This window comes from Schistocerca cancellata, chromosome 4 (assembly GCF_023864275.1).
Source record: "Schistocerca cancellata isolate TAMUIC-IGC-003103 chromosome 4, iqSchCanc2.1, whole genome shotgun sequence".
Lineage (NCBI taxonomy): Eukaryota > Metazoa > Arthropoda > Insecta > Orthoptera > Acrididae > Schistocerca > Schistocerca cancellata.
In genome coordinates, this window is record NC_064629.1 from 251,704,048 (window position 1) to 251,730,408 (window position 26,361).

Here is a 26,361-nt window from a genome sequence, read left to right on the forward strand (position 1 = left end):
TTTTAGAAATTAAAAAAAGGGGTCGACGAATATAAGCGGATGGACTTACGAGGGAGGAGAAAAGTAATTTCTTTTGAGGAACGACCTAGGCAACGACGTAAGACTGATACAAAGATAACGGAAGAGGCAGACGGCAGAGCATACGTGCATACATAAAGCTGACAATATTAGTGGCTTTTATTTATTAATTACGGAGAAGACTGATAATTACTTCCTATCTCATAAACGGGTAATTCTACAAAACTACCGGTAACTGCATTTCAGTCCGTTGGTTGCACTGCCTCCTGTTCTAAATGTAATCTCTGCGATATTTGTTTACCTTTGCGTTTAAATAAAAAAAATGTCCTGAATGATTTAACGACGCTCAAGGTTGCCAAAAATATGAACTGCTGTAAGTACAGTCGTATAGTCTTGGTATATTTATTCATTATTGTGTCGTGAATCGATGGGGTGTACGTGTGGACAAGTTTTAGTATTAGAAAGGAGCAGTGTTTCGGAAATATTTCTGTGAAGAAGAAAATATTCAAACGGAAATTGTTTCATTTGTGTTGTGAGGAAACATTGTTTTGAGAATCTGTCTTTGCAAGTACATTGTAGAAGAAAGGTTAGATAATGAATATAGGCCTTCGGTAATAAATAGGAAGTAGATGAACATCAGGTTTTCTGATTGTTTTAAAAGGAGAACGTAAGGAGCCCTCGTTACGTTCCTGTTAATTTCGAAATTCATTCATTCTTTGCTCAGTATGCTGAATGGTTCGCAGTTGAAGAGCACGTTTTCATACAGATGTAACTGCGTAATTCATTTTTCCCATAAGAAGTAAATTAGTAATAGGAACTTAAAATATCTTATGAGATCCAAAATTTGTTCTTCAAAGCGATTTTATACGTTCTCCTAATTATGAACACACATCTAGGTAGTATTATTAATGTTTATCTTGCATGAGCTCGCGTTAGCCGTGCCTAATTACATAGTCAAATTTAAAAGTGGTTATTAGAACAGTAATGTTTATAAGAAATAAATATGTTTTTAGTTTTATAGATGTGGGGCAAATGTCTGACAATGCCTATCCCATTCATATGTTGTCTGGTTCTTTGAAGCAGTTGTAATTTTGGCTACATTTAATTTCCTTGAAATGCATTTCACGTAGGGGATTTCAGCCACAAGGCAGTGGTGTGTATACATCAGCTTGCCAACATGACAGATTCATCTAAGAAAGAAGCAGTGTGTGTTACACTATGCTGGCGATGTGGTCAGCATTTCCAGAAGAATACTGTGTTGATTTATGGATGTTGTTTCAATGTAAACTTTCTTGGGGTGGCTACCAAGAGTATCCTGGACTTAGTGGGAGTCAGTGATACCAATGGTGGCCTTTGTTGCCATGCCAGTTACCTGATATGGTGACATGATACAAATGCTGGAGCTTACTGCTACACATTGGACATCAAAAAATTTAAGAAAATTGGCAGCAAGTGTGGTTTTTGTATGAAATTAAGGTTAACTTATAAAGGGCACCAACTGCAGTACACCTATTCTATAGTACTTTGTTGAAGTTCTTGCTTCAGTCTGTGTGTTGAAGTGGTGCATTTTGTGAAATGTAAGCACTGAAAAGGAAGGGTAACATTTTATCAGCAGCTGCTAGATATTCTTTTCTTAAGTAGTACTGGTGACTGTCTGGGAAACCCTGTGAAATGGAAAGTGATGTTACTCCTCCAGCTCACTGTGGACTCTTTCTTTCCAGCAATACACCATGTAGTCAACAGTATAACAGCTGTTCCTTAGCTAACATACGGCACCTCTTGCATAGCCTCCCTACTCACCAAATAGGCCAATAACAGAGCATGGTTATGAAATGGTGTCTCACAAAATGCTCACTATCTTGTGGCTGTGTTTTATTTGATTCCACAATATACTTTTCAGCATAAATTATATCTGTGGAAATATGTTCACTTTTAATTCGGTTATCACTTATATAACATTAAATAATGCTTAACAGCTCAGTTTCCAGTGGGCACCTACTTTTTGAGCCAGAGGTAAATTTGATAGGGACCTTCATTCTAGTCAGTCTGGAGACTGGTTTGATGCACCTCTCCACACTGATCTATCTCATGCATTCCACATCATCTCTGCAGCAATGTTGCAGTCTACATCAATCTGGATCTGCTGACATCAGTCAAATCTCACTCCCCCTCAACAATTTTTATACCCTGCACTTTCCTTCATTACCAAATTGACAATTCCTTTATGTGTAATGATGTCTCTACTCGGACCCCCCCCCCCCCCTCTTTTACTCAAGTTGTACCATAAATTACTTTTCTCCCCAATTTGATTTACTACTGTCTCATTAATTGTTCAGTCTACCCACCTAATCTGCAGCATTCTTCTGTAGAACCACATTTCATATACTTCTTTCTGAAAAAAGTGATACACTGTCATGGAGATCAACTGACTGACATTCACAATCGACATAACCAGTGTCGATCAGTCAGTGGTCATCTTAAGACTAAGTTGCAGTGTTGCATGGAATGCAGTGTTTCTTAGAAAAGGCTTTTCATAAACCTCTATATTTCATTGACATGGGGAAATTTAATAAAAACATTTGAATTTTGTGTATAACATGCTACAGAAAGAAGCTGCTTTGGGCGCTAATGACCATAGAAGTTTTGCGCCCTAAAACCACAAACAAAAAGAAAGAAGCTGATAGTGACAACCTTAGTGCAGGTATACTGGAATGATGTGACACGTAATAAATTTGGTTGGACAACTCTATGGAGAACTATCGAGTAAAGGCTACTGGCAGTAAAACAAATGATTGGGTTGAGAGACAAGGAGAGAGGAAAGAAGATGGAATAACAGAAACTAAGTGGTATGGCTGAATGATTACAAGACTAAGAAATCAGAAAAGGAATACAAAAAAAACCTTGCCCAGTTGATCTACCTATACACTTAAGTTGCTCTGTGTCATTCTTCACTTCTCTTCCTCTTTATTTTCTGTTTCCACTTTTAATCTGTGGATTCAGATCAGTTTATTAAAAAAAGTGTGTAATCACTATTGTTATAGGCCTAACTGTTAACAGGTACTGTATTTGTTTCTTTATGCTGTAATTTCCTTTTTCTCTCTTTGCCCATCCTTTACTTTTCATTGCTGTCTCTCTTCACTTCAGTATTAAACTCTTGACAGTTTCACTGGTATTGTATTTCGCTTTTATTGGTTAGACCATAATTTTTGCAGTGTTTATTGAGTGTGGCTATTTCATCTGTCATACAGTTGATATTAATCACCTTTGTCTTTATGTGATGAAATCAGTTGAATGAGGAGAAACTTGTTTCCAGGTCGAAAATGACACCAGTGATGCTCGAGGTGCTGCAAAAAGCAGAAACCTTTCAGTTTCTGTAGTTCCAAGAATGTACTATGAAAAGGCAGATTCAGCAGTAAGTGGCAATAAATTTCTTTTTTAGTCTTTTTGTCACAATTATCAGCCATTATCAAGCTATTATAAAAGAAGGTAAAGATCAAAATACTTAGCCTTGTTATCTCATAATGATAGACTACAATCTAGGTTCATTAAATTGTGCACTGTTGGTAGAATTTTCAAAATATGTACGAGGGTTGTACAATAAGCAAGGACCCACATTTTTTCCTCAGATCTTATTTTTTGTTAAATCAGAATTTGATGACAATATACATCATGTCTTGTCCATGTCTTATGTTTCTACGTAGTTTCAATCACGTTCTATGGCCGTTCACCAATGTTGTGGAAGAGCACGTATTCCCTTCTGGTAAAAACTCTAGTCGTGTAGGCGTAGCCATGTTTTCACTGAATGACGGTCTTCTTCAAAGTGTGTTCCCCATAGAGAAACTTCAAGTGGCTCAAAGAGATTGAAGTCCAAGGGCGCCAGGTCTGGACTGTGGGGTGGATGAGGCAGTGATGTCCAACCCAATTTGGCGATGTGTTCCCAGGTTCTGAGACTTGAGTGTGGGTGTGCATTATCATGTTGGAGCAAGATTAATGCTGGATCCTTGTGCGATCGAACACGTTGGAAATGGTTCATGAGTGTATTCAGAGTCTTCATGTATGCCTCTGAATTGATGGTTGACCCTCTTGGCATCCTCATGAGAATGATGCCATCACAATCCCAGAAGACTGTCACCATGACTTTTCTGGCAGAGGGGGTTGTCTTGAATCTCTTCTTTTGTGGTGAATGAGGATGTCACTACATGCACTGCAATTTTATTTCCAGCACAAAGTGGTGCACCCCGCTTTCTTCCCCCATAACGATCGGTGACAGAAAGGCCTCTCCTTCAGTCTTGAAGCACTCCAACAATTCAGATGAAATGGCCTTTCTTTGAACCTTGCGGTCCGCTGTGAGCATTCGTGGAACCCATCGTGAGCACCTCTTTGAATATCAGAGTCTTGATAATTGCAGATGCGCTTCCAATGTTGACTGGCAACTGTAGTGCCAGTTGTTGAGTTGTGATGCGCCGGTTGGCATGAATAATGGCATCTGCACGATTCAGCATGTCTGTAGCAGTGACTGTGACAGAATGTCCCGAGCATGGCTGATGATGGAGCTCTGTTTCTGCATTTCCGGAGGCTGTAATTTTATTCACCCATCGCTCAACTGTACTACTATCAACTGCAGCATCGCCATACACTGCACACAAACATTTATGGATGTTCGCAACAGTTTCTTTTTCTGCACACAAGAATTCAATAACAGCACGCTGCTTGTAATGTACACGCCATTTTGATGCTGTGCTACGGCACTGCCATCTACCAGAACGGTTCGAAACTTCACCGGCTTGCGGAAAAAAACATGAAATGAAATGTGAAGCACCAACAAGGACATTTGTCTATGTGTATTAATGGCTTAAAAAGTGGGGCTTTACTTACTGAATGACCCTTGTACATTATGTACAGTACTTCATTTGTGAACTTTTTCTTAACCACCTAAGGAGGCATTCACTCTTTCATCACAAGAGTCTATCAATGCATTGTGGGAACACACAGCTTATGTCTGTAATAAGTTTCCTTTTCTATACAACTTTTAATGTAATTTTTTGGTGTACAGGAGGCCAAAGGAATGACTAGAAAACTGAACTGTTCATTGTGTCTTCAGACGGACGGCAAGTGAACTAGTGAATATGATCCGGTGAACTCAAAGTAAGTGTAACTCTGAAGAACATTTATTGTGTCATTGCTTCAGAAAAGGGAAAAAGTTAAATAATAAACATTAAAAATGATAGAAAAAAAGGGTTAATAGAAACTTAATTTGTGCTCCCTCATATAAATTACAAAAGAAGACTTATCATTAAAAAAAAAAAGTCATCTGTCTCCTGACTGGTTGGATGCAGCCTACCACAAATTCGTCTCGTATGCCAACTCTCCATCTCACAGTAACACGTGAAACCTTCATACTCAATTATTTGTTGAATGTATCATAATCTGTCTTCATCTCCAGTTTTTACCCTCTACAGCTACCTCTAGTACCATGCAAGCTATTCCTTGATACCTTCAAACATGCCCTATCGTCCTGTCCCTTCTTCGTGTCAGTGTATATCATGTTACTTTCTTCGCCGATTCTGTGGAGAAATTTATCATTATCTTACCTATCACTTGGCATTTGAAATGTAATGTATTGTGAAATATATGTTTTCCCACCAAAAAAATCCACAGCCTTAATAATGGATAATATATAAAGTGCAGTAAAATTTGTACAGCAGTAGTTCTTTATATGGGCAAGACTAACATAACAAAGGATCAGACTGTCAGTATGACACAAGCAGTATTTAGTACTTGATCCTCATGAAGGCTTTAATGTCAGTACATACGACACGTGGAGTATAATAAAGACATTTGGTATTCCACTGCAAAATACTGTGTCAAGAAAACGTGATAGTCATACTTGTTTGTTAGAATATGGTGGAATTTCGCAGTGTCATTGTCGGTCAGGAACACAGTGTAGCAGAAACTGTGTTAATGAAGATAGAAGTCTGCATTAGAAATTGGAATAGTACCCGTTCATTGGTGTTCTCATTATTGAAAACACATTGAGCAGTCAATAAATGAAATTTTATTATAATCCTGTAACATTAACTCAAGGAAAAATTCCATATTGTGGTATGAGGAAAGAATGTTTAGCATTTTGTGCATTACTAAACAAGTAAATATGCATTTTCTACTTTCATCCTTTATGACCTGGCTCTTAACAGGAAATTTAACTGTCATAAAAGCATTTTTTTTTTAAATTTTGTGTAGATGAATAGGTTTCTTAATATACTTTTCCAAGAAACTATGAATGTGGGAGAAAGAGCACAATGAGTATGGAGTTCTTTTTCCCAAAAAACTTTTCCCCACTGTGAGTGGTTTTGTAGTCTTCAGTGTGTGGATGACCTAGAACATTTCATTTTGGAACACACCTTTCAGTTTTCATCATTAACTGCGTGACACTGGTAACTTTAAGGAGAAAGTTATAATTTAAAATTTTATTTAGATACTGTTGCCACATTTTTTTGTTGTTGAATATGATAAAAGTATTTGTATACTGTAGAGCTTAAAATATTAGAAGAATAGGACAATTGTCATGGACCTGTTCTTCTTTGCAAGCTTTTTGGATCTATGGTGATTGTGAGCTATTAACTGTCTCTTGGGAACTCACAGCTTTCAATTTTTTTGGCACTACGTTTTGTTTTGTGATAACTTATAGATTTGTAACAAACATACTACTTCCTTCATCCTTTGGTTTTTGATCCTCTAACATAGGACAACACTTGGCTGCATTCCCGTAAGTCGTTTTAACATAAGATGCACTAGGTAAAACTGTTTCACATGATATAAATATTGATTTTTTGTCTCTTGCATTCCCTTGTTTTCTCTTTGATTTGTACCATGTGTTTGCCTTCTCATACTTTTCACTCAAAATTTTCTATACATTCATTTTATCAGTAGATATCTCTTTAAAAAGTAATACCTAGATCTGATGAGATGAACTGTGTGTGTGTTTTTTTTTTTTTTTTAAACAAAGCTTGAGCTTAAAATTATTTTTCTTATTTCTGATTTTTACGCTCTGATAAGGAAAGAGTTATTCAGAAAGTAAGGTCTGTTCTCTTATAAAACATTAAGCATCACAGATTTTTCAAAAAACTATTTTTTTAATTCCTCATGTTTTTGTATTCTGACAGTTTGCATGTGAAATAAAAAATTTGTCATAATATTCTACAAGCTTTTGTATCCCTAAGTCAGACATCAGAAGCATGTGAGGATTACCAGTCTCTAACTGCTTCTTTCACCTCATCTGTTGTGAAGCACTTGCCACCGTGAAACTCATTTAGATAGTGGAACAAATGAAAATAACTCAGCCCAGTTGTGGACTGTACGGTGGGTGGACAATCTGTTTCAATCCTAAAGATCTGACTAGATCTTGGATGTGAATGGCAGAATGGGGTCTGGCATTGTCGTGCAGCAACAAAACTAGAGAAGTCAGAAGACCAAGTCACTGTATTGCGTGTTGAAGTTTAGTCTGTAAGCAGCAGCATTTATTGTTGTCCCTTGCTGCATAAACTCAACCAACAAGGCTCATTGTGTATCCCAAAACATGATTGCCATAACCGTGCATGTTGAGGTTATCTCGTTGGTTGGTTGGTTGGTTGGTTGGTTGGTTTGGGGTAGGAGACCAGACAGCGTGGTCATCGGTCTCATTGGATTAGGGAAGGAAGTCGGCCGTGCCCTTTCAGAGGAACCATCCCGGCATTTGCGTGGAGTGATTTAGGGAAATCACGGAAAACCTAAATCAGGATGGCCGGACGCGGGATTGAACCGTCGTCCTCCCGAATGCGAGTCCAGTGTCTAACCACTGCGCCACCCCGCTCGGTTATCTCCTTGTTGACGATGTTGACTTTAACTGGTACTGTCATATGATGCCATACCGTTGATTGACAACTGGTACTGTCATGTGACGCCATGTTGTTCATTGACGTTTACCCTCTTGGATCATGTGAGAAACCCATGTCTCCTCCTATGTGACAGTGTTCCCTAAAACTTGATTAAATGCGAAAATCCTTCTTTTAGAAAGGAAGCTGTTAATATCCTTGCTTAGTCTGAGCTTGTGCTGTGCACATGATGACCTCATTATGAAACACACATTTAACTCATATCTTCATAGCTGTATAACTTAGTAACAATATCTTTCAAATTTACATGAAAAATCTTCTGTTAAGGTGTATGTAATGGATTTTCAAAATCAACACCTAGATTCAAACCAGTAGGCTTCTCCCTTACCCAACTAGATCACAGCCAGTCCAATCAAACTGCTTTAACCATACTCTACCTCCCCACACTCCCTGTTTATTACTGTGAATTAATAATATAGCTCCAAGAGCACAATACAAAATAGTCATCACCTTTTCAGAGAGTAATAAAGTGAAATAAAAGCTTCCTTCTACCTGAGTGTTGATTTGGACACTACACTGCTTTTCTAGGTGTGGTATTGTGGGAAGTTGTATGCCATTGCTGTAACCTTAACTGGGAACTGGCTCGCCCATCTAATTACAGTGGCGTCTAAGGTTTAACAGAAAAGTCGAAGCATACTGGCTCAGGAGAATATGGGTAAGGCACTGTTCTTAAATGAGAAAGTGTTCTTGTTCGACAGTCTTGTGCTCCCAATTCACTATATTTTTCAGGACACATTACAACCTTTGGTACTGACATCTCAATAGTTAACTCATTGTCTAACAAGCACATGAAGCAGGAAGCTAACCAATAATAGATATTCGTTGAGATGTTAGTTGGAGCAGTTTTGCTGTGCTTACTGAGAAGAATGTGTGCCTCAAACATAAATGAGTTTCATGTGGGTGATAGGTGCTGCTGTAGCTCAGTTCTAGTTTATAGTCTTATTTAGAGACTGTTTAACAAACATGATGATAGTTTAATGCATCCTATGAGAATTATAATGAATATTAGGGTCAGTGGTAAAATGTAGTCTCACAGTAAAAGCAGATTTGACTCCCATAAGTTACACAGTGGGTTACCGTAAATGAAACTTTCCACCTTTAAAGTGTGCTGGGATTAACAAACACTGCGGGTTTTAGCAAGAAATGCCTGTGATCACTTTTTTTGTAATCACAACTGGAGGCAACTTGCTTATCACATTTCTTCTAAGGATGCCCCGTAGCCATTGTCCTGCTTGATTTCTTCTCCATTGGTCCATGAGCTCTAATGCTTGTGCCGTAAACAGTGCATAATAATGTGACAGTTGGGCAGGTTTAGATGCTAAGTACAATCAGAATTGTAAAATAATTTTAGGGTGCCAACAAATTTGGCTTTTATTTCTTTAATCACGAAATTAGCAAAATGATTTGTAGTGCCAGTCTCTCATTAATATTCATAACAAGATTCCTGCTCATTAATCACTAGTTCCCGAGTACTGCAAAAGTCACAAAAATGCTTCGCACGTTCTTAGAATCAACATGAGATCACACAAATATGTTTTACAAGGCAACTTTATCCATTAATTCCGTCTTTATGCAGAGTTGCACTTCATGCACTAGTTCATGTGTTGCCACCTCAAAAACTGATTGCAGACTGCCTTGGATTAACACGACATTGCTCAAGTACATCATCCGAGGAAATTTTTCAACAAACTGTTCCATCTGTACATTAAATCAGATTTTATACACTGATTGATGTATCACCTCTTTAGAAATCGATCGTAGACTAGTAGTGAGCTGTCTTAGCAGTTTGGCACCTACCATCTCAGGGTGCAAATCAGATTGGTCCATCCTTTCCATCAATAAGCACTGACAGTAAGTAAAATTTGTAATTGGCATTTCCTGATGAAATGAGTGATATTGAAATTATTAATAATAAGTTCACAGTGCACGCAGAATTATCAGCGTGGAACAGTGAATATAAATGATAAATTATTTGTTTCTTGGTTCTCAGTGTGGTAGGTGAATACCTACAGTCTCTATGCTTCAGTATGATACGGCTCTTGCTCGCTCGGCCGTTCTCACGCTAAGTCCCCATCAGACACGTCGCTGGATGAGTCTACTTTGTGATCCTACCTACTCACTAGCCTGTCATAGCAAAATCTTCATATACTGTGGATTAAAACATAGTAACAAAATGTAATAAATGTAAGCAGGAATGTGGCATAAATGCCACAACTGTTCAGTTCTTTCTCATCCCAAGCTCTGTCCAGTGTGGAAGGTGATGCAAACCCAAGGTTAAAGTGAAAGTGCACAAGGAAAGAACCGAAAACCAGGCTTGTTTATTGTTGGTTGGATTCTAAAGAACAGTAAAGAAGTGTTAAAAACAGATATACTGTTATGGAGTATGACAATGGAAATTTCAGTGGTGTGTGTGGGTGTGAACCTTGATATTCTTGTCACTAGATGAATCTTGGTTCATTTCAAATATTAACTAAATAAAGGTTAGTGATGGGACTTTGGAGGCAATGTAGTAGTGCCTGTATGTAAACATGAAATTATTTCTGCTTGCAAATACACTGAATGAATGATTTTATGCCAGATTGCCTGTAAATTTATTGTTATAGAAGACATTGGTCTCGTGACTGTGTCAAAATGCTCATTCAGTGCATGCTTCCTTAGCATGGTTTTGCAGTGAAATATAATTTTCTGTAGTTGTAAATCCAGCACACAAGCTATAATCTGAGTTGTACAATGGCTTTGTCCAAAAATGCAAACTGCCATATTTTTAATTAAAAATTCATTGTAACGCACATCATATTTATTTGTACACTGAAAACTAAACTGATGCACCAATGACCACCAATTAGGTTCCTTTCAGAGTATACAGATGCAATAGCTCCATACTTAACTATCATATACAACCACTTGCTTGATGAAGGTACCGGACCCAAAGCCTGGAAAGTTACACAGGTTACACCAGTATTCAAGAAAGGTAGTAATCCACTAAATTACCGGCCCATATCATAAATGTCGATATGCAGCAGGATTTTGGAACATATATTGTGTTCGAACATTATGAATTACCTAGAAGAGGGTGGTCTATTGACACACAGTAAACACGATTTTAGAAAACAACATTCTCATAAAACACAAATAGCTATTTACACTCGCAAAGTGTTGAATGCTATTGACAAGGGATTTCAAATTCATTCTGTAATTCTAGATTTGCAGAAGGCTTTTGATACTGTATCACGCAAATGACTTGGAGTGAAATCGAATTTGTATGGAATATCATTTCAGTCATGTGACTGGATTTCTGATTTCCTGTCAAAGGTCACAGTAGTAATTGACAAAGTCATAGAGTAAAGCAGAAGTCATTTCTGGTGTTCCCCAAGGTAGTGTTATAGGCCGTCTACTGTTCCTTATCTATGCAAACAGATTGAGGAGGCAATCTGAGCAGCTGTCTTAGGTTGTTTGCAGATGATGCTGTCGTTTATTGTCAAGTAAAGTCATCAGAAGATCAAAACAAATTGCAAAACGATTTACAGAAGATATCTGTAAGTGCATAAATTGGCAATTGACCCTAAGTAATGAAAAGTGTGAGATTATCCACATGAGTGCTAAAAAGAATCCATTAAACTTCAGTTACACGATAAATCAGTCTAAAGGCCATAAATTCAACTGAATACCTGGGAATTACAATTATGAACACTTTAAATTGGAAATACAGGGTATATACGATCTGGGAAAAACCCAGGAATTTTTTAGAATTCCGGGAATTTTTCATTGTTTAGTTTTCAGTTAAATTTTTGTAATTTTGGCTGGTAAGAACTGATAATCTTACAAAGGATATTACTGTGTCCTGCTACTGCAGAATAATACTTCAACAATAAAAGATAAATCGGAGAAAAACAAAAACAACTTAAATTGCAAAGGAAATGCGCCATATACGACGACACACAGTGCTCATGCAAGTGTCTGCCAACAGCAAAATGTGTTAAAGGCTTTAGGAAGACTATGCAGTGCTTCATAGGAACATATTGCCTCTGAGTGTGAAGTCACAACTATTTACATTAGATTCATTTTAGTAATTAAGAGTGGGCTCATGTGCATGCACAGTTGAGTCGTGTTGGAGTAGTAGATTCTCCCACTTCTGGCTACAGGAATGTGACTGTTGACTGTGCAAGCCAGTTGCAGCTAGATGCTACCGGGAAATGGGGGCGCCAAATTCATATTCTTGAGGGAAAAAACTTGTTTCACAAAGTGCCTAGCATCCAGCGCACATTTGTCTAACGATTATTCGTATAGTTTTGAAATGCTTCCCTGTTGGTTTTTGAACACATTTTAAGTTGATTTCTGAATGAATCATAAGTTGATTTTTGAATGCATACATAGTGTACGTGATGTCTGTGTCAGGAGAAACCTCGTCGCATCTAGAAATATACTTTCCGCAGACAAACGGGGTTGGGACTATATGAGCTGAGCGGAGCAAAGCCGAACAGATGAATGCCAATTGCTGTCTGATTATGTAGTTGATTGGGATTGCGAATGATCAGTGTTGTTATAATTACTAGCGAAATCCATAAATTCAGACTGCCAGAATGGAAATAAATGACTGACAGGAATAACAGGTGAGAAAGATTATGTATTATCTTCTCAGTGTATCCAAGAAAATGAAATTTTGACAGAAAACTTTTGGCCAGATCGCTACAGTAGTAAGGATCAGTTGTACAGTCCCCAGCTAGCAGCTGCTTAAGTTCTATTCTGCAAGCAACACGTAAAATGTGTTGTGCGAACACGTAATAACGCCTAACTGGAAAATAATCGCGGGATAACTAAACCTTTGATTCTGTCAGGGTTAGTGAAGTTAATCGGCGAACAAATTTTGACAATGGCAGGAATAGCTACAGAATTGGTGATGACTAGATTGTTTGTGTTACGACGAGGAAGGAGAAGAAACGGGACATCACACAAATTATGGAAGAATAAGACGATTCCAAATTTACATAAAAATTTCGTAATACTACTTTCCGATCTCGTGCTTGAGAAACTGGTGCTTATGAATGAAATGTGAAACTATTTCCTACCATAAAGCTTTTTGCTTGTCGTAGGCCTAATAGGCATTTGATATTGGTACTTCGTGAATTACATTCTGTCGTGTTATAAAAATGGCCATTTGTGCCAAAACAGTCTCGTTTATTTGATGTGTGTTAAAATTTCGGCAGTGTTGGAAAGGCCAATCTTGTTTTATCTAGCAGACAGTGACAAAATAGACATAATAAAATTGAGAAACCACACCAGCCTTGGGTATTATTTGTGTTAACAGCTTTTTCAGTGCTAGATAATGACATTTTGATTTTTCATGTAGCAAAATGTTTGACGAACTTTGATGAGGTAATAGATTCTGTCTCAGAAGGGAAAGCACACTATGTAAAGCTGTAGCAAGATTAGAGAGAAAAAAATGCTAGGAGCTAAGGATTGAAGAAATGTGTACTTTCTTGCTTGTCTCTTGTCTTTATGTATCCTATATTTAAATTTGTCACACAAAACAGCAAGTTATTAACTAATAGCCAACAAAGAGTGCAAATTTTCTGGAGAGTTCTTGTTCTCCCGATTACAAATAATCCCATTTGCTATTAATTGTGAGTATTTACTTATTTATTTATTAATTAATTAATAATAATAATTGTTATTGTTAAAAAAGAGGGGCAGGCTGTCAAACCACCTGACTGGGAACAGGAGAGACACCACAGGGCATTTAAATTTCCATTGTCGTGAATATGGTTTGATGGCATCCATTACAAAATATACATGTTTCAATTCCACAGAGCGAAATACAGTGATGTGCAATAGAATAATGCTTTATGAATAGACGTGGCACTGCACTTTTTCATGCTTAAGACCAAATAAAAAGTCTTAAATTTCCTCGAACACATATGTTTTATGTTTCAGACTTTTCAGAAAGATGTGCGCTACAAGATGAACATATTTTTGAAAATTCGATTTTTGTTTAGTATTGACCCAGTTTGCAAATATTGTAGATCCAGGGCTGATGCGCAGAGCAGTCTGAGTTATAGTGGATAGTGTCCACATGACCTGTGTTTACATTTAGTGATTTTGCTGTTTCCCCTTTGTTTATTCTCATGTCAAATGAAAACAAAACGGATGTCTCTGGCCGGGAGCTGTGAAGTTAATTAAAATACATTCACATAATATTGGAAGGCTAACATATGTTTTTAGTTTCAGATTTTATTTCATTTCCACCTTTCTGACAGTCAAGCTTTAACCGTATTGTGGAACAATGAAGTTATTTTTGTCTGTTTGCTAAAGAAATTTGACTTTTATTAACGTTTTCCATAGAGCCAGTAAATGTATTTGAAATGAAATATTTAATTCCAAAGTACTGGCTAGTTTCAACCGTTCGCTGCATTTAAAGTGCATGTTTTCATCTTCTAGCACATATGGAATTATGCCATAATTAAGGACCAAACATTATATAATACAGTACTGGTGCTCCAAGGAAATTTAAATCCCGTAAACCACACTGAAAAGCTTAATATCAGGTCTAGGTCTACTTCATTGGGAATCTGGACTTACGTATGTGTACTTTAAATATGCACTTTAAATGTGCACATTTTAGTATGGGTCACGAAATTCCGATGCTCTTGGAGTACCCTCTAATATCGTGTTTCTTTTGACATAATGTATGATCTTTCAATGTTTTACACATACGTACATATGGGCTTCCTACGTCATGATAGCTGTGCAAGTGCGGTGTCGCCTGTTATCTGCGCTCTCTGGTAACTGCTGAAACGAACCTATTTTTAACAGGTCAAGGGAAAATATTGTGAATGGTGGTTCGAAAAGCATTACTTTCAAAGTAAATATCCTTTTTCGCAAGCTGAACTATGTGCGAGAATGTACCATGAATTTCTTAAATCACAGAGTGTTTCACTCTCATTTATTAATCAACTCTTTGATGATGAGCCATTTAGAAGAATTCCGAACCCTGAAAATCAGATATTTATGTCATTATTAAAAATTTTACTGGCACACTTGTGTGGTATATCTTAAAGTGTAACACGCACAAAAAAAGATCAACATCATATTTGAAAGCTTAGTCTCTCTTGCAACTTATTAACCTTAGAGATCAATATTATATGCGAAAGCTTTGCTTTTCTTGTAGCAACACTATGTATATTAATTTAAACTATTAACTTCCCCTGTTTGTGCGTTCGTGCTACTTGCCAGTGATGTTGCTGTTGGCTGACTACATCACGTGTCCTATGCACTGAATATCTGCTGTCATTGGCTGGCGAGATCACAGGACATGACCTATGACTGGCTTACAAAACCACTTCACAATCTAGATTTCAGTGATTCAGAAAGTAACATGCGGTGTTTGGTGGAATTCCAATGTATACTTTCGTAATACGAAAATGTGCAACATACATGTTGCTGCACATTAAAGATATTTCCAAAACATGTCTTTTGCCTGAGTTTTGCTTCCTAAAGTTCTGGGAAATTGTACGCCCGTGTATAAAACCATAACCATTCAAAGGATTGATAAGGGAAAATATACTGTCACTTAACATGTAAAAAGCTTGTTTTCACCTGGGAGAAAGTGTATTTGTAATCTGGAAATTCTGGAATTTTTTTTCCTTGTCCGCGTATACACCCTGAAAGAACACACAGAAAATGTTGTAGGGAAGGCATACCAAAGACGGCGTTTTATTGACAGGACTCTTAGAAAATGTAACATCTACTAGACTGCCTACACTACACTTTTCCATCCTCTTTTGGAGTACTGATGCACTGTCCGAGATCCATAGCAGATAGGATTAACGGAGTACATCGAGAAAGTTCAAAGGAGGACAGCATGTTTTGTATTATTGCAAAATAGGGGAGAGGATTTGGAGTGGATAACATTAAAACAGAGGCATTAACTTTCTCCTCCGAATGTGAAAATATTTTGTTGATGCTGATGTACATAGGGAGAAATGGTCATCGTAGTGAAATAAGGGAAGCCAGAACTCACACAGAAAGATATGTGTTCATTTTTTTCTGCGTGCTGTTAGAGAGTGGAATAATAGAGAATTATTATGAAGGTGGTTCCATGAACCCTGTGCCAGGGGCTAAAGTGTGATTTGCAGAGTATCGATGTAGATATAGATGTTAAAGAGAGCCAGAAATAGTGATGGAAAAATTTCCTGCAGTCTGTTAATTGCTCTGCTCATTCTGCTTGTATGCTGGAATTCATCCATAGGCCTGAGAGGTGAGAGCGCATTCTCCACAAGTGATATTTGGAATTGGTGTCATAGTAATCGATGACATAAACTGCCTGACATTGACTATGTTTGAGATTCACTTTTTGGCAATTTAGAGCTCTGCCAGGGGGAGGTAGATTGGATTTCAGTTACAAAAATACTGTCCTTTCCCAATGTGGAGATGGACCATATCCAGGCAGAAGGTGGAGAGATAGCACCAGTCTGGTAACATCCACTGTTGGGTGTAGTAACAACTACATCTGAAGGGGAAATTTATCTGCAGACTGCTCATCCTCTACATTTACTCATCAACTACAAATGACAGTTAAAAGGATGAATAAAGTGAAGTGGGAAACAGACCTTTAATTTTTTCAAGATAGGTCAGTTTTAATTATTCAACATTGTATTTTGTCTTCAACAAAAAATTCTTTGCCTGTGAAGTACTCGGGGAACTTAATTTTATTGACAGATTCTCAGAAATGCATGCATCCCCTGTTCTCTTTTGTAATGTAATTGTGCATCCGCATCTATGTGACTAACCTGTAATTCTTAATTAAGTGCCAGGCAGTATATTCATCGAACCACCTACAAGCTTAATCTCTACCATTCCACTCTCGAGCAGCAGCCAGGAAAAACAAATGCAAACTCTGACTTGTGGTGGTGGTGGTGGTGGTGGTGGTGATTTGGGTGCCAGCAAAATATTTTTTTACATTTGGAGGAGAAAGTTGGTGATAGAAATTTCGTGAGGAGATCCTACCACAACAAAAAATGCGCCCCTCCCCCTTTTTTTTCCACCCCAATTCACCTATTGTATCTGTTGCAATCTCACAAATTTCATGATAATACAATATGAACTGCCCTTCTTTGAACTTTCTCAATGCCCTCCTTCAGTCCTGTATGAGGAGTCCTACATGGTGCAGCAGTAATCCAGAAGAGGATGGACAAGCGTAGTATTGGCAATCTCTTTAGTAGACCTGTTGCATCTAAATGTTCTACCAATAATAATGTATGGAAAGTTCTCGTTGAAAATTGCCTAACTTTTGGAATGCACTTAGTTATTTTCTAACTGTAGGACACACACACTACTGTCTCCCTACATCTCCCTACATTGTGGTTTCAACTGCCAGCTCTTTACTGCCACACAGTGAGTGTGGGAGGGAGGGAGGGGGGTTTGAGGTGAGGTATGCATAGAAGCAGGAGGCAGGGAGGGCATTGGGGGGAAGTGGCTCGTGGGAGAGTGGGGAGCGATGTGCGGGCTAGCTAGGGGTGCAGGTAGTGGGGGCAGCCACCTGCACCCCAAGCTAGCCCACAGAATGCTCCACATTCTCCCATGAGCCACTAGACGCTTTCCCCAACCTTCTCCGTGCCTACCGCCTCTCTCTATCCCCCCATCTCCCCCAGAATTCATCATGAGCCAGTTAAGAGCTGGCAGTTCACAGTACAGTGTAGGGAGGCAGGTGTGTGTGTGTGTGTGTGTGTGTGTGTGTGTGTGTGTGTGTGTGTGTGTGTCCATCCCTCCCTCCTCCCCTTAGTCGCCTTGTTTGTTGTGCCAATAAATAAGTGTTTGGTTTGCTTTGGCCACAATGTTATCTGTGTGATCTTTCCGGTTTAAGTTGCTCATAATTGTAATCCCTGAGTACTTAGTTGAATTCAGTCTTTAGATTTGTGTGATTCATTCTGTAACTGAAACTCAGCAGATTCCCTTTAGTACTCGTTTAGAAGACTTCAGACTTCTCATTACCTGTGTTAAGAGTCAACTGCCACTTTTCGTAGTATACAGGTACCTTTCCTACACCATTTTGCATTTGGATTTGATCATCCAATGCCTTTACAAGATGGTAAATGGCAGCATCATTTGCAAGCAGTCTAAGAGGGCTGCTCAGATTTGCCTCCTAAGGCATCTGCATATCGTTCAGGATTAGCAGGAGATTATAAATAACACTTCCTTGGGAACATTAGATATTACTTCAGTGTGACTGAATGACTTTCTGCCAGTTACTACGAACTGTGACCATTTCTGAGGAAATGGTGAATCCAGTTGCAAAACTGAGTTGATCCGCTGTTGGCATGCAATTTGATTAGGAGTAGCTTGTGAGGAACAGTGTCACAAGCTTTCTGAAACTCAAAAAAAGTTTGTATCAATTAGATGTCCCCAGTCATTAGCACTCATTACTTCGTAAGAATAAAGAGCTAGCTGTGTTTCACAAAAATGATATTTTCTGAATCTATGTAGGCTATTTGTCAATAAATACTTTTCCTCATGGTAATTCATAATGTTCAAACACAGAGTAGGTGTTCCAGAATCCTATTGCAAATAGGTGATATGGGTCTGTAATTAGCCAGTTAATCCTGTTTCCTTTCTTTCTTGAGTATTGGTGTGAACTGTGCAACTTTGCAGTATTTATGTAAGGATCTTTCAACTGACAAATAGTTCTATATGATTGCTAAGTTTGGTGCTAATGTATCAACATACTCTGAAAGGAATGTAATTTGTGTACATTCTGGACCGGAGGCTTTGCTTTTATTAAGCAGTTTAAGCTGCTTCACTACATTGAGGATACCTATGTGCAAATTGCTTATGCTGGCAGTTACTTGCTCTTAACCTGAATTATAGAGTATTTACTTAATCTTCTTTGGTGAAGAAATTTTGGAAGACAGTGTTTAGTAATTTCGCTTTAGGGGCACTGTTATCTGTAAACTTACCATTGCTATTGCATAGAGAGGGTATGGATTGCGGCTTTCCACTAGTATACTTCACATATGACCAGAAATTCTTTGGGTTTTCTGCCAGATTTTGAGACAGTTTCTTTGTGGAAACTGTTAAAAGCATCTCACATTGAAGATCATGCTAAATTTTTAGCTTCTGTGAAATCTCGCAAAACTTGGGGATTTTGCATTCTTTTAAATTTGGCATGATTCTTTCGTTGCTTCTGCAACAGTGTTTTGACCTGTTCTCTGTACCATGGGAGATAAGAATCATTTCTTATTAATTTATTTGGTGTTGATACTGTTTATTTGACTTCATACTACATCTGTTCTACCCTTACATAGTCAAATTGGACGGTGCTGAGACTGTCTCTTAGGAAGGTGTCAAGCTCATGTTTGCTTTTTTAAAGAGATATATTTTGCATTTATTTCAAAATGTTTTTCTAAGAAAGCATTTGGTATGATATCAGATGACTTTTTATGTGTACCACATATATTTTGGCCATCATATCGAGGGTAGATTGAAGTCACCAGCAACTCCTATTGTATGAGCTGGGTACCTATTTGAAATGATAATCAAGTTTATTTTGAACAGTTCAACATGTGTATTATCTCAGTTGGGGTTGGGGGGGGGGGGAGTGAGGAGTCAGTAAAATTAACCAAACATGGTGTACTGCATGATAAATTTGCAATACGCCAGATGATGACTGAAGCTTTATTTCACTTAAACAGCTGTTGCTTAAAGCTGTAATGTTTGTTATTTTTATTTTTAATGGTTTTAATTTTTTGGTATTTAAATCCTGCTTAACAGTGTTAGGAATGAAATTCATCTCTTAAAATTTAATTAAATGAAATGTGACTCTTGAACATTACTTAAAGTGTGTGAAAGGTTCACCTATGTTGCATCAGATGGTATTGTTAAAACACCAATAATTCCAGAACATAGCAACACACCATTTTTTATGTCCAACCTGAAGGTGATGAGCGGGTGCCTCTTGGAAATATTATGCAATTTAGACAATTCCAACTGATGTGTATTGCCCGTGAACCTTTCAAGCAGTTACTATGTTGGGAAAGCCTCAAGCAATACAGTAGTTACCTAGATTCTGTCTAAACAATGTTAAATTGTTGCACCATTATGCAATATTCCGAGATAAATAATTAAATCCATATTGTTCTTTCGTTTCCACTTCTGATGCTTTTTCTTAGATTTTTAAATCTTGGCTGTGATTCTGTAGGTTTGTGCTTGCTTTGCACATAGTGTGATATTGAATGAATGAAATAAGTGACACAATTGATCATTATTTCTCACTGATCAAAATGTTTCCCAAGCCTCTGCAATTGAATAATTACATCAGTCGTCCATGGATTTATTCCTTAGTGTCTAAACTACTTGTATGAATGACACTAAACATCATCACAGTTAATTTGTGTTGACTGGATTAGTTGTACAGTACAACTGCAACTATCTGGGTCACAAATTATCCTGATCACTTTGAGGGAAAAGAAATTTGTACTGTATGATGAAAGTTACTGATTTTTGCAATAGTTATTCCAGTGTACAGTATAAGTTACACTTCATTATCATTCTAAAATCAATGTGCAGCAAATGTATTAAAAGAAGAAAACGGAAAAAATACTTCTGATGCTGCTAAGACACAATAAAAGTTAATATTCATCTTTGGAGTAGCAGCTCTTGTATTTTTTCTTGTTTGCAGTTACAATTATTGGTTACAGGCTTTACCTTTTATGCAGAAACACTGTTTCTTCTCTTGTTACCCATACATGCTTCGGAACTCCTGTACCGTCATCAGTGGGTTTTGTTTATTGAAAACTTTAGAGAGTAAACATATTTTAGGTTGTAACTAATCTAACAAAGTTAGTCCTAAAGACAGTTTTGTGAGTTTTACATTATATGGTTTTGCTGGATCATCTGTATGCTGTCCTGCACCGATAGCTTTCCATCTTCGAACCAAACAATGTAAATGTGAACTTCATCAGCAAGTTAACACATCTTTTCATTTTTCTTTTCTTTTTTTTTTTAACCTTGATTTTGGTGTACCAAAATGTTTTGCGTATATATTTGTTGTTAATAACATTTTGTTGTGACTGATCTTCCTCCTGTCACGTTCTCAGGGCACACACACACACACACACACACACACACACACACACACACTTGTGTAATTTTGGTTTTACAAACACCTTTTCACTTCGCAAAATGCGGTGACTACTAAACTGTTGTGTGTCCAACCCCGTCAATGTTCGTTTGTTCCCGAGAGAGTTTGACACCCGAATTTGAATTTTGATATATTCCCTCTGTGTGTTGTGTTGTGTAAGATTTAGTGTATGTGTTTTGCGTTCATTCCTTTTCTGTTTATAAATTTGTTGGTTTAATTTATCTATCATATGGGGCTGGTAACCATTTTTGTCTGCTATATGTTTTATTGTGTCTAGCTCCTGTGTGTAATTTTGTTTGCGTATGGGTGTTCTGTTCAGCCTGTGAAGAATGAATCTGAAACTTGCTTGCTTTTGTGCCACTGGTGGTTTGGCAGATTATAAAACAACAACAAAAAAAAAAACTACAAAGTTATATATTGGTGTCATTACATCAATGACATAATATGTCTGATTGATGAACCACACTCAAATATAGAACAACTACACAGTGAAGTAAATAACTTGTACCCAAAAATTCCCTTCACCTTAGAAACAGGCAACACACTAAATTTTGTATATCTCACCATATGAAAAATGAAAACCACCCATGACATCACAATATTCAGGAAACCAACAACCAGGAGCATCACCATTCACAATCTGTCAAACCACCTGGTGGCACACAAGCAGGCAAACAAAGGGACAGAGAAGTAAACAAAATTTAAATTTGGTGCCAAACACTCGGGAGCAAATCAATGCTGATAGGGTTAGGACACACAACATACTACTCGCCACATTTTATGAAGTGAAAAGGCATTTGTAAACCAAAATTATACTAAGTACATTAATATGTTTGTGTGCAGTGCCCTCAGAATGCAAAAGGAGGAGGATCAATTGCAACAAAATGTGATTAAAAACAAATACGCAAAACATTTTGGCATACCAAAATCATGTTTTTAGAAATTCAAAAGCTGTGTTAACTCACTGATAAAATTCACATTTCCATCATTTGGTTGAAGATGCCAAGCTACCAGTGTAGGACACAATACAGATGGTCCTGCAAAGCTGTATAATGTAAAATCATGGTAAGAATGAAAACTGTCTTTAGGCCTTACTTTGTTAGATCAGTTCCAACCTACAATATGTTGGATTTTACAGTTTTTAATAAACAAAACCCACTGATGATGGCACAGAGGTGCCAAAATGTGTTTGGGTATCAAGAGAAAAAAGTGTTTCTGCATAAAAGGCGGAACCTATATCCAGTAACTGTAAAAGTTAATGCACACACTTGTAGCCAGAAGGCCTGAAAGGATTAATATGGTATATGGACTTTAACTCCTTTCTTTGCGACTACTTCCCTTTCATGTCCTTAAGCTCTCATAACCACAGATTGTTTTTTATGTAAGTTGTGAATAACCTTTCAGTATTTGTATTTCATCCCTGCTACCTTCAGAATGTCAGTGAGAGTAACCCAGTGAGAAGCTTTCTTCAAGTCTACAGATGCTGTAAACATAGGCTGGCCTTTCTTCAGTCTACCTTAGTCTCGAGATCACTATGGCCTCTTGTGTTTCTGTATTTCTGCAGAAGCCAAAGTAATCTTCCCTGAGGTTGGCTTCTGCTAGTTCATCCATCTTTCTGTGTAAAGAATGAGATTTTCACTCTGCAGCAAAGTGTGCACTAATATGAAACTTCCTGGCAGGTTAAAACTATGTGCCAGACTGAGACTCGAATAACTCGGGACCTTTGTGGGCATGTGCACTTGCTCGCGAAAGGCAAAGGTCCTGAGTTCAAGTCTTGGTCTGGCACACATTTTTAATCTGCCAGGAAGTTTCTGTAAAAAATTTCAGTATTTTGCAACTATGACTAATTACACTGATGGTTTGGTAATATTCACATCTATATTCTTCTTTGGAATAGGAATTATTACATTAATTTTGAGGTAAGGGGTGTTTTGTGGGTCTGATAAATTTTGTGTACGAGGTGGAATAGTTTGTTTGTGGCTGGCTCTCCTCAGGATCTCAATAATTGAGGGAATATTGACTACTCCAGGGGACTTGTTTTGACTTGTCTTTCAAAGCTCTGTCAAATTCTTCTTGCATTATCATGTCTTACATATCATTTTCATTTATGTCCTCTTCTGTTTCTATAGTATTAATTTCCATAGTATAGATCTTGTTCATATTCTTTCCACCTTCCAGCATTCCTTTCTTTGCTTTGTACTTTACCATCTGCACTCTTGATATTCACACAGCTGCATTTTATTTCTCCAAAGGTCTCTTTAATTTTCTACGACATTTCCTTTCATTTGCCCCCCCTCTTCTGGTTGCTTCTCTCTCTCTCTCTCTCTCTCTCTCTCTCTCTCTCTCTCTCTCTCTCTTTCTTTCTTTCTTTCTTTTTTCCTTTTGAGAAAAGGTACACTCTGTAGGAAGGAAATCAGCAGATGTGATACACAGACAAACAAATGACAGCAATTTCAAAAAAATTGAATGACTTATTAGAGAGCAAGCTTGACAAATTGTGTGAGTAAATAATGTGTTGGTCTACCTCTGGCCTTTTTTGCAAGAGTTATTTGGCTTGACATTGATTGACAGAGTTGTTGGATGACTTTCTGAGGGGTTTCATGCCAAATTCGGACCGATTTGTGCATTAGATTGTCAAAATTATGTCCAGACATTCTCTTGGGATATTCAGTGACCTTGCTGGCCAAGGTAGGGTTTGGCAAAGAGGAAGACAGTCAGTAAAAACCCCCGTCATGTGCAGGTGGGCATTATCTTGTTGAAATGTAAGCCCAGGATGGCTTGCTGTGGAGGGCAACAAAATAGGGTGTATAATATCAATGTACTGCTGTGCTGTAAGAGTGATGCAGATGGCAACCAAAGAGGTCTTGCTATGAAAAGAAATGGCAGCACAGGCAATCACTCCTAATTTTTGGGTTGTGTGGCAGGTAACTGTTGGATTGGTATCCCACTGCTGTAAAGGGGCACCTCCAGACATGTCTTTGCCTTGGAAATCACATTGACTGCAGTAAAAATGCCTTCAGTAATGAGCTCTGCTTCGAACTGAGCCCCAATGAGCAACAAAGACATGTCTGGAGACACCCCTGATAGTGCTGAGATGATAATGTGACTGTCCCCCATTGTACAGTCTGACAACCAGGAGTGATGCCCTGGAGTGCCATTTCCTTTCATAGCAGGACCCCTTTGGTTGTCATCCACAGCACCCTTACAGCACAGCGGTACATCACGATTTTCTACAACTCATTTTGTTGTCCTTGACAAGCCATCCTGGGCTTAAATTTCAGCAAGGTAATGCCCACCCACACACGAGTTTCTACTTCCTGTCATCGTGCTTGCCAGTCCTGCATTGACTAGCAAGTTTGCCAGATCTCTCGCCAGTTGAGAACATCTGGAGCATCATGGGCAGCAGGGCCCCTTCAACCAGCTCGGGATTTTGATGATCTGACATGCCACTTGGACAGAATGTGACATATCACTCAGGAGTACATAAACATCTCTATCATTCAGGCCAAGCGCAATAGCTGCTTGCATAAGGGCAGGTAGACAATGTGTTATCGACTACATCAATTTGTGAAGCTCTTCCTCTTGAATAAATTGGCCAATATTTCTAAAATTGTACTCATTTGTTTGTATTTACATGTACATCACATCAAAGTATTTCCATCCCATTTGGGTAGTTCCCTCGTTTTTTCCCCTGGAGTTTATGTGATGGTAAATCAAATATAAAGAACTGACGGCATTTGTAATATGCTTCAGAATGGCATGTAGGAATGGGGTGAGCTGGCCTTTTTACACTTCTAACCAGTTTTTAAGTAGCTCCAGTAATTTTGAAGCAACAAATGTCTCCACCCCCCACCCCACCCACCAAAAAAAAAAAAAAAAAAAAAAAACTGCACACTTTGGGGATCAAACTTTGTCAAATAGATTTCTGTTTGCCTGACATAAAGAGTTCAATGAAGGACGAGTGGAAAATCCGGAACATTGTTGTTTTTGGACCACCATTACAGATGGAAAAAATTTGCGCAGTTTGGTCGACAGGTGTGTGTGTCCAAAATTGCAGAACAGGTTGGAATAAGTTACTGGAGCTGTGACAAATGATCTAAAGCTCTGTAAAGTGTGTGCTAAATGAGTCCCTTGCCTTTTGACTGCGTGCCGGAAGTGGAGGTGTTTTGGAGGTCTGTCAGAGGCTTACAACAATGTTTGTGAAAGAAAGTGATAACTGTTTTGAATGAAGAGACATTACTTGAAATGAAAAGTAGGATCCACCACTACCCTCTGGAGTTCAAACAAGCCAGTACAGAATGGCGGATGGAAGGGGAGACAGCCCCAGTTAAAGGCAAGACTCGACTGTCGGCTGGTAAGGTGGTCTCAACCACTTCCTTCGACCAATGTAAGTGATGCACAAGTATGCTGCTTACTACTGTGAGATGTTGAACAAGATGTGGGCTGCATTTTGCTTCAAAAATGAGACAAAGCAATTTGAGCAGCCATCCTCCTCCACAATGCCAGGTCCCAACTGCAAGTGCATTGGTGTCAGTACTTGAGGTGCATTTGACCCTTATTGATCATCCTACCTACAGCCTGGGCTATCATTCTGCGGGTTTTGTTTGTTTGAGCTGTTTAAAGAAACTCTAGGAGGGCAAGTATTTGAAACTGACGAGGATGTGGAGATTCTTGTGTGCACTTGGCGCCTGATGCAAGCAGCTTCATGAGTCATGTCCATTAAGTATCTGGGAGTAAGCATAAAGAAAGATTTAAAACGGAATGACCACATTGAAACTAATCTCATGAAAGGCAGATCACAGAATGAGATTCATTGGGAGAATAATCAGGATTTGTAGTCAAAGTATGAAGTTTGTAGCTTGAAACCCTCATTCAACTGATCCTTGACTACTGCTTGTCATTCCGGGACCTGTACTTGATCGGATTGCTAGAAGAAATAGAAAAAACCAGAAGGGAGCAATACGTTCTATCTCGGGTTTGTTTAGTAAGTATGAAAGAATTGTGGAGATGCTCTTCTAGTTCCAGTGACAAATGGTACAAAAGAAGTATTTTACTTCAAAGTGTGGTTTTGTATCAGGATTCTGAGAGTGCTTTCTCCCAGAAAAGTTAAACAATATATTGTTTGTCATCTGGGGCTTTCCTGGTGTAAATGCAGCTTCGATGGTTCTTGGATGTACTGCCAGATGGGATCTCTGAAAGTCCATGATATTTCCATGATCAACTGTTCCACAGTCATCAGGTGGTGCAGCTCAATAATGTTGACCATTGGTAGTATCAGGT

General features: G+C 38.2%; 1 long non-coding RNA gene across 2 annotated transcripts in view; it reads left to right on the forward strand.

The window, feature by feature from the left end:
* The first annotated feature begins 241 nt into the window (after positions 1–241).
* LOC126183532 (uncharacterized) overlaps positions 242–26,361 on the forward strand; it is a 72,479-nt gene continuing 46,359 nt past the window's right edge. Inside the window, exons 1-3 of one of the 2 annotated variants that reach the window (XR_007536764.1) lie at positions 242–391; positions 3,332–3,430; positions 5,072–5,163. This is a non-coding gene — a long non-coding RNA (uncharacterized LOC126183532). Of the gene's footprint in view, positions 392–474; positions 605–3,331; positions 3,431–5,071; positions 5,164–26,361 lie in introns of those variants that run through there. The other variant, XR_007536765.1, reaches the window with a different exon arrangement.